The sequence below is a fragment of the Polyodon spathula genome, chromosome 8 (genome assembly GCF_017654505.1).
Source record: "Polyodon spathula isolate WHYD16114869_AA chromosome 8, ASM1765450v1, whole genome shotgun sequence".
Classification (NCBI taxonomy): domain Eukaryota; kingdom Metazoa; phylum Chordata; class Actinopteri; order Acipenseriformes; family Polyodontidae; genus Polyodon; species Polyodon spathula.
Genome location: NC_054541.1, coordinates 34,431,676 through 34,440,037, shown reverse-complemented (window position 1 = coordinate 34,440,037; position 8,362 = coordinate 34,431,676). Strand labels below are relative to the sequence as shown.

The 8,362-nt window shown below is 35.2% G+C and overlaps 1 long non-coding RNA gene across 1 annotated transcript; it reads left to right on the top strand.

Annotated features, from left to right (window-relative positions):
• Nucleotides 1-4,240: 4,240 nt before the first annotated feature.
• On the top strand, nucleotides 4,241-8,362 carry LOC121320259. The gene is made up of 4 exons (XR_005950801.1): nucleotides 4,241-4,677; nucleotides 5,153-5,229; nucleotides 5,878-6,072; nucleotides 6,321-8,362. It is a non-coding gene; the product is annotated as an uncharacterized LOC121320259 (long non-coding RNA).

Sequence of the window (8,362 nt, the reverse complement as noted above, 5' to 3'; positions counted from 1 at the left end):
CTTGGCAACAGCAGCTACAGACACTTGCAAAGTTCTTGCGATTTGTCTTAAAGATTGACCTTAATTTCTTAAAGTAATTACAGACTGTCTATTTTCTTTGCTTAACTGAGCGTATTTTGCCATTTTCTGCTCCCTTACATACAGGAATGACAAACTTGTACCTATGCTACCTATATTTATAGTAATCATGGACCCACACCTGTTAACAATAATTTGTGACAAAAAGTTAATTAGGTAACATGCTAGTTAACTCAGAGAACATCTAAGAAAGACACTTTTATACTTAGGCCAGTGTTCTAACACTGTGTTATACACATTTCAGACTTTAACTGACTTGGGCTTTAGACTGAAATCCCTTTGCTTTGGGTGACCATTTCATTAAAACTGACAAGATTTTAATTTTCATTTTAAAATGTAATTTTTGAATGCAATTCACTTATGATTATCAGCTTATATAAGTACACGTATCATATAATGAAATATTAAGTGTTTATAGACAAGTTTATACAATTAAAAGCATAGATAATCATGAAAAACCTGGTTTCAAGCAGGTGTACTCAAACTTTTGATTGGTATGTATATATTGTGTGTGTTTTTGGTGAGAGGGTATCCTGTTGAGCCATGAACCATATGTGTGGACATGTAATTCACATAAGCATTAAGTTATCTCATCAAACTCATGATGTTGTCTCTTAGAACTCGTTTGACAAACATTAAATTTAGCTCTGTTACATTTAATAAACATTGGGCTCGATTCTCAAAAGCTATTTACTCCGAGTTGTCATTCGCGCAATTTTTATCTGAGGGTGGGGGGGTAACAAAACACTATTCCAATTCTACAACAAAGAAACCGAACTACTGACAAGTTCCTATGTTAAGTCTTAGTTAGTTGTTGTGCTTTTCCTTTTTGAAACCAAAATGTGCTACTGATGATTTGGATTAAATAGTTTTGAGAATTTATTGTGTCTTTTACTTTGCAATGTTCTTTTGTTTTTTATTTTGTTTTTTTAAAGGGTACATTATCTGAAAATATTTTCAACAATTGTATGTGCATTATTGCTGCTGTTTCCTGCTTGTGTAAATTATTTATTGTTTGCTCTTTCTTTAAATTCTGTTTTACTGTAAGGAATATTCAGGCATGTGCAGATATATTTTAATTTCACACATTTTGTTTTCTTGTTGCTTTTGTAAAATTCACACATAGAAACACTAGAGTGCACAATTTGTATGTAACTGAATATATTTTAACTGAGGAATTTTATTTTCAATATCTTTCATCCAAGAGTGGTATGTCTTTTAAATGTATTTTTAGTTATTGAGACAGAACAATCTATGTTTTTTTTTTATTATTTATTTATTTTATATAGCTCAAGCTAATGTCCAATTCTGTTGTCTGACAACTTGGTGCATCACCCACCCAGTATACTTTAGTTTAAACACAGCGATGTTCAGGAAGGGTGCATCTCAGTTGCACGAGTGATAATATGGTACATAGGGGACTTGAGACATTTTCAGTGTTGCCATTTTTATGTAAAGTAAAATGGAAATTAACCCAATGCTTATTAATATGTTAAATATTGTATTTCGTCATGTACAAAATATATTTTAAATTAAAACTGACATTTAGATTGTGTAACAGCAACATGCAAAAAGTTCATTCTTCACTAATTATTTTCCTAATTTAAATAAATAATAATAATAATAATAAAAGCTTAATGATGTAGTAAAAATCAAATTGGCAAAACAGCTTTATCTTGTTTTTTGTTACTATCACTATCAACTATCACTCTTAAATAATTTATAAATTTGACTTTCACTGAACATGTAGCAGCTAGAACGTACTTTTGCTTTTAAGGTCTGTAGCATTTTGCTTATTTTAAAGTGTTACTGCTCGATTTTAAATCTTTGTGATTTTAGCATCCGCAGCACACTCCTTTATTAGCTTGGGGACCAGAGAAAGACAAAACTGCGGTGTCCCATAATCCTGTTCTGTTTTATACTAATCCCTTGGCATTTTTTTTTACTACATTGTTCTTATTTAGTTTTCTTGCACTTTATTAGAATGTAGACGCTCAAGTCCAATTTGTTTACATCCCTCAAAGATGGAACAAGACAAGCTTTTTCCTGTTTTGAAACATGTTTGTAAATATTTCACTCAGGTCTAGGTCTTCTTCTCCTACTTGCAGGTTTATAGTAGTATTAAAGTTAAATCAAAAACTTTTTAATGTGTGGCAAACATATTTGGCAAAAGTTCTACTACTAGAAAAAGACCAGCTTTTATAGGTTCGCATGGCTTTTTGAACTCACCACATTTCCACAATCTTCTTAGTAAATACTCATCAATAAATAATGGGTCTTTCTGATTTTAATCAGATGTCAAAATAGTACTACATTTATTATCGAATATGCCAATCAGCAGTGTAACTGAATTAACATAATTAACAATCCATACAGCGTATTCTACATCCTATTAAATAAACACAAGATTGATACTATATTTGTATATGCAGAATAGACAACATTACTATCATTGAAGTGAGATGCTTACATTTGTTACTATTTTGCTATTGTGGATGGTTTGAAATGTTTGAATTGCATAACCTACAGTACATTATAGGTTGTGTACTTCTGGCGCCATCTCCTGAATAAAATAAAGACTACTAGCAATAATTACGTAATCAACCAAAGTTTAGGTGTCGCTAGTGAGCCGACAATAACTAAATGTTGGCTTAGTACTTGTTCTTTTAGATTTTTGTTCTTGTTATTTGGGGAAAAAAAAACGTGGCTTTTCCAGCTGTTACTTTAAAGTTCTGCCTTTTTAGGAAAGTGTTGCTGTTTAGCAGATTGGCAACGAAAACAAGCGTTTATGATGCTGGGATGAAGAGGTCTCTCGCTATCCACGCTAAGCCTGAAAAACTGACCGTCGGATGGAACAAGGTTGGAACACACAAGAACATAAGAAAGTTTACAAACGAGAGGAGGCGACAGTATAATAATTTAATGACGACAAAGCTTTTTTTTTGTTTGGTTTTTTTGTTTTTAAATACGCAGTAATTTAAAGTTTTATATTTTAAGTGGTTGAAAATATTGAGCGCACAAAGATCATAGTTGCGGGACCGAATTAAACTGATTCTATTTTTTATGTAACGTTATACGTTTTTCGGAATATTGGCTCTAAAAAAGCGTGACCCTGCTTTCTGAAACGTTATTTGATACATTGTACAAAAGTCGAAATGCTGTATCAAAAAAAACACCCCACATTTCTGGCTCATTTATGGATTTTTACTGTTTTGAAAAATCAATATTAACAAACAAACAAAAAAAAAACGGTGTCTTATCATAGTTAGTTATTTTTTCCCCCCTAACTATGTGATTTTGTACAAAGTCCCGCACAAAAGCTTAATTCTCAAACTGAACGCAGTAGGGATTCAAGGAAACACACGTACATGGATTAGGGAGTGGTTAACATGTAGAAAACAAAGTAGTGATTAGAGGAAAAACCTCAGAATGGAGTGTGGTAATTAGTGGTGTACCACAGGGATCAGTATTAGGTCCTCTGCTATTCCTAATCTACATTAATGATTTAGATTCTGGTATAGTAATCAAACTTGTTAAATTTGCAGAGGACACAAAAATAGGAGGAGTGGCAAACACTGTTGCAGCAGCAAAGGTCATTCAAAATGATCTAGACAAGATTCAGAACTGGGCAGACACATGGCAAATTACATTTAATAGAGACAAGTGTAAGGTACTGCACGCAGAAAATAAAAATGTGCATTATAAACATCATATGGGAGATACTGACATTGGAGAAGGAGTCTATGAAAAAGACCTAGGAGTTGTTGTTGACTCAGAAATGTCTTCATCTAGACAATGTGGGGAAGCTATAAAAAAAGGCCAACAAGATGCTCGGATACATTGTGAAAAGTGTTGAATTTAAATCAAGGGAAGTAATGTTAAAACTGTACAATGCACTAGTAAGACCTCATCTTGAATATTGTGTTCAGTTCTGGTCACCTCGCTATAAAAAAGATATTGCTGCTCTAGAAAGAGTGCAAAGAAGAGCGACCAGAATTATTCCGGGCTTAAAAGGACATTCAGAACAGAAAATAGGAGGCACTTTTTTACACAGAGAATCGTGAGGGTCTGGAATCAACTCCCCAGTAATGTGATTGAAGCTGACACCCTTGGATCCTTCAAGAAGCAGCTTGATGAGATTCTGGGATCAATAAGCTACTAACAACCAAACGAGCAAGATGGGCCAAATGGCCTCCTCTCGTTTGTAAACTTTGTTATGTTCTATGTTATGTTATGATTTAATCTACAGATGGTGGGACCAAGTGCTGAAAAATTGGTCCATAGTCCCCAACAGTATTCCCTTTTTATAATCGGATCATTCTGCTTTATTTCCACATGTATCAATCAACTGGTAATCTTTGAGGGTTTTACAAGATCACATATGATTTCTGTTACTTTCACCTTTTTTTGTCCAACGTAAGGCATATGTTCCCCACTGCTTAAGCAGTAGGAACACATGCTTGTATTTTGTTTTTTTGGAGAAATATAATTCTAAATAACCCCAAGAGAAGAAATGTTTTGTCGCTTGCCATGCTGAGCCCCCTCCAGACTGACGTTCTGCACGAGATAGAGAGGACCTCAGAGTTATCATTATTTCAGGTATAGTATGCTACTGGTAAGCATATTGCACAGTACTGGCTACTCGGAATGTATTGCATTTCATAAAGAGGGCAGTAAAAAAGTGATACTTTAGAGTGGCCTCGAGTACTCGAGTCCATCTCAGTGGATGGTTTGTGCTCAGCTCTTCTATTGTAAAAGACCCAGTAGAAAGGACACGCCTCCAGCTAAGCCAAAGATGCATGATTGCCACAGCTTAGTTGTGCCCCAGACAAATACTGGGCATGTATGGTGGTTTTGTGGGGTTTTTTTTTGTTTGTTTTGTTTTGTTTTTTTAATGGTCTATCGGATACTAATTACAAAGATGTTAAATTTTCAAAAAAAGTTTTGCATTTGCCAGCAGGCTGATATTAATGACTTGTTCAATGTAACATGATTTATTTTGTATACAGTTACAGTCAGAGTTTTCTAACGCTGGTGTTCACAGCTGATTGCAAACTGATATGTTCTTTTGCAGCTGAAGGGCCTGTTTCTTCTTCTGGTCATGATGTGAAGGAGCTTACCTTCACACAAGGGTGGGAGCATCACATCAAGGTATTATTTTCTTACTACTGTTCAATGTAAATCATTGTTCATTTAAGAAGTTCGATGTTGCTAGTGACTATTATTGTATTGATAGTTGAACTCTAAACTACCACTCTAGGCAAACTACTGTTTTAATTTTATAGTTACTACTAGTACTATTCTCATACCTGTCAGGGCAGTGTTTTACCTACAAATGCAGGATTTATATTGTTGGTGAGGGGGGGGGGTCCAAAGAATCACAAGGAAATTAAACCATTTGTGATTTATTAAAGTAGTTTATCAAATAATCTTAATACACACCTCCTTACAGCTACAGTGGAAGGCAGTTGTAAAATAGTTTTTTTTTTTTTTTTTGGTCCACTGGGCTATTTAAATGTGATTTGTTAACTGTACTTATTGAGGTATATTTTACACAGTAGGTAGCATGGGACTCATTGTTTTCACGGTAGTTATTCCATTCTCAAATTCTCTGGGCCTGTTCATCTGTATAATCTATTTTTATTATTGCCAATCTTACTAATGATTGTCTTTTTATAGTCATATCTGCAGTCAGTCATCGTTGCTTCAGTAACATAGGTCAGATTTACAGTTTAAATAAGTCATTTGGAATGACCATCTGTTACTCCACCTAATTCTAGTTCTAATTTCTGCACACAGGTCATGACCTGATATACCTGTGCCAGTTATTGCCAAGGTAAATGGCATGGCCATGGCTACCAGGTGCCAAATTGTTGCCAGCTGTGATATTGCAGTGGCTTATGAAAAATCCATGTTCACCGCCCCCCAGGAATAAGCATCGGACTGTTCTGTTCAACACCTGCTGTTGCAATTGGCAGAGCAGTACTGAGAAAGGTAAGTTTGAAAATCACCTAGCGACACCTACAGTATTCATTTGTTTTTAAAAATCAGGAATTAATTGCTGCAGCTGTTTTATTTGGATGGACCCCAAAGTACAATTAAATAATGTAGAAATGTGGGAGTAGTGTTTTATTTCCTTTTTTTTAAGGCTTTAGCAGTAGTCTCATACAAATGTATGGTACCACGTTTACAAAATCAACTCAAATGATCAGACTTTATTGATTTGATTATTTTATATCTAGTTGTAGGTAGCTTTGGAAATGCTTTTTACTGGTGCACCAATATCTGCCCAAAATGCCTTGCTCCATGACCTGGTTAGCAAGGTGGTACCGGAGGAGAAGCTAGAAGAAGAGACCTTGAGGATTGCGCAAAAGCTATGTGACACAAGCAGGCCTGTAGTGTTGGCAAAGCTGTTTTACAGACAGATGGCCCAGGCATGCAACGCAGCTTACAGCATGGACTTCCAGGCTATGGTCAACAACTTGGCATTGGAAGACCGACAAGAGGGGATTAAGTCCTTTATTGAGAAGCGCCAACCTTTGTGGACTCACACCACTGACAAAACACACAAATAATACAGAAAGCACAGGTTTTGTGTTTAGATAATATCATTATAAGCACTTTATTATAATTTTCAGGATTTCCTGAAGTAATTTTAAAGCACATGCTGGTTTAATGCAATCAAATTTGTGGTTGATTTTTTTTTTTTTTTCTAATCAATTGTGTGCAGTGCATTTGTTTTGGAAGAATTAGAGAGACTTGTGTTTCACAATGCTTCAGCTAAATGAAAGGCAAGCCAACCTGCTACATGTTTCAGAAGGGTTCAAACTGAATTTATTTTCTGTAATTTTTAATTGTGAAAAAATAGCTGTTTGCTATGTGGATCATTTGTACGTATGTACCAAAGTTCTTTGTTCTACCAAAAATGCGTTTCATGGTTTTGAGTTTGTTAAAAAAAAAAAAAAAAAAAAAAAGAGTGCGAACTGAAAGAATGCGGCATCAGAATCTTAGATTTTTACTTTCCTTCTACTTTTAGCTGCTAGGATGGCTTCCCTGGGAAGATTAAAAGAGAGACAAACACCATATTAAATCAATTACCATGACCAACCTTTTCACTGGTCCCCTTTTTATTGTTTTAAAATATTTAGATTCCTTAGCCCTTAACCACATCCACAGGCAACCCATTCTAAAGTATCGTTAAAAAAAAACTAATAAGCCAGTCCCTTTTCTCACCACAAGGTGGTGGTGGTGCTGCTCTAGTAATTGAAGCCTAATGCCAATGCAGTACATGATTTGGTTTTAGTACAGTATGTTCTGAATACCTACACAAATATAAATTATACTATCATACTTCTAAGGTAGAATGTGCAATAATTACAACATACCCACAGGTAAGTTGTGCTTGATCCATGTCCACAAGCCTTCCTGCTGTCAGTATTTATTGCGTTTATTGAAATCCTAATCTTAAAACTGTATGGTCATAGTTTGTACTGTGCAGTCCAGTGCAATGGATGGAAATGTTTGTGGTGCGAGCTGTGTATGCAGCAACAAGTATAGGAAAGCAGAAGGGTCTCATGGGTGTTCCTGGCAAGCTTCACATGTACCACAGTGGCCCAAATCACAGTGACTCAACACTGGACAACCACCTTGGTTTCCATGCCGACAGTGCGCTGGGATCTACTCATTGTGCTGCGTTATAGTCATTCTCTGTAGTATGAAATGCATTTGCCTAATATTGTGATAAAGTTCCTAAAATTGCAGTGTCCTACAAATAAGTGAAATGGAGCTTGAAAATAATACCAGGACACATTTTGAGGACCCTAACCTGGGGATCATGTAATATGCATGTCGTAGTACAGTATGCCTCGGATTCAGAATTTACTTGTCAGAGAAGCATAGGCTTAGAATAAGCTAATGTGGTCACCAGTCCACGAAAAAAAAATGTACTAGATATTTCTGAAAAGGTTTTCCAATATTAAATATTTATATGCAAATGTTGCGTTCATGTGCTAAAATGTGAGGTATGAATATCAGACACACTTCTGAATGAGATGGTATCACCTGTACATTTGTGGCATTGTAAAGCAAATGAAGATGTAATAAAATTGTCTTCACAGTCAGGTTTAGTTTAAAAAAGAAAGCTTCTATCAATATTGGTTCAGAAATGCAGCTGATAAGGACAGTTATAAAGATGTTTGCTCTTGATTAACTTGACTCCTGCCTTGTCGTGAATGCATTCAACTGTTTTATGCAATACATTGTATTTATTATCCCTCACACACAC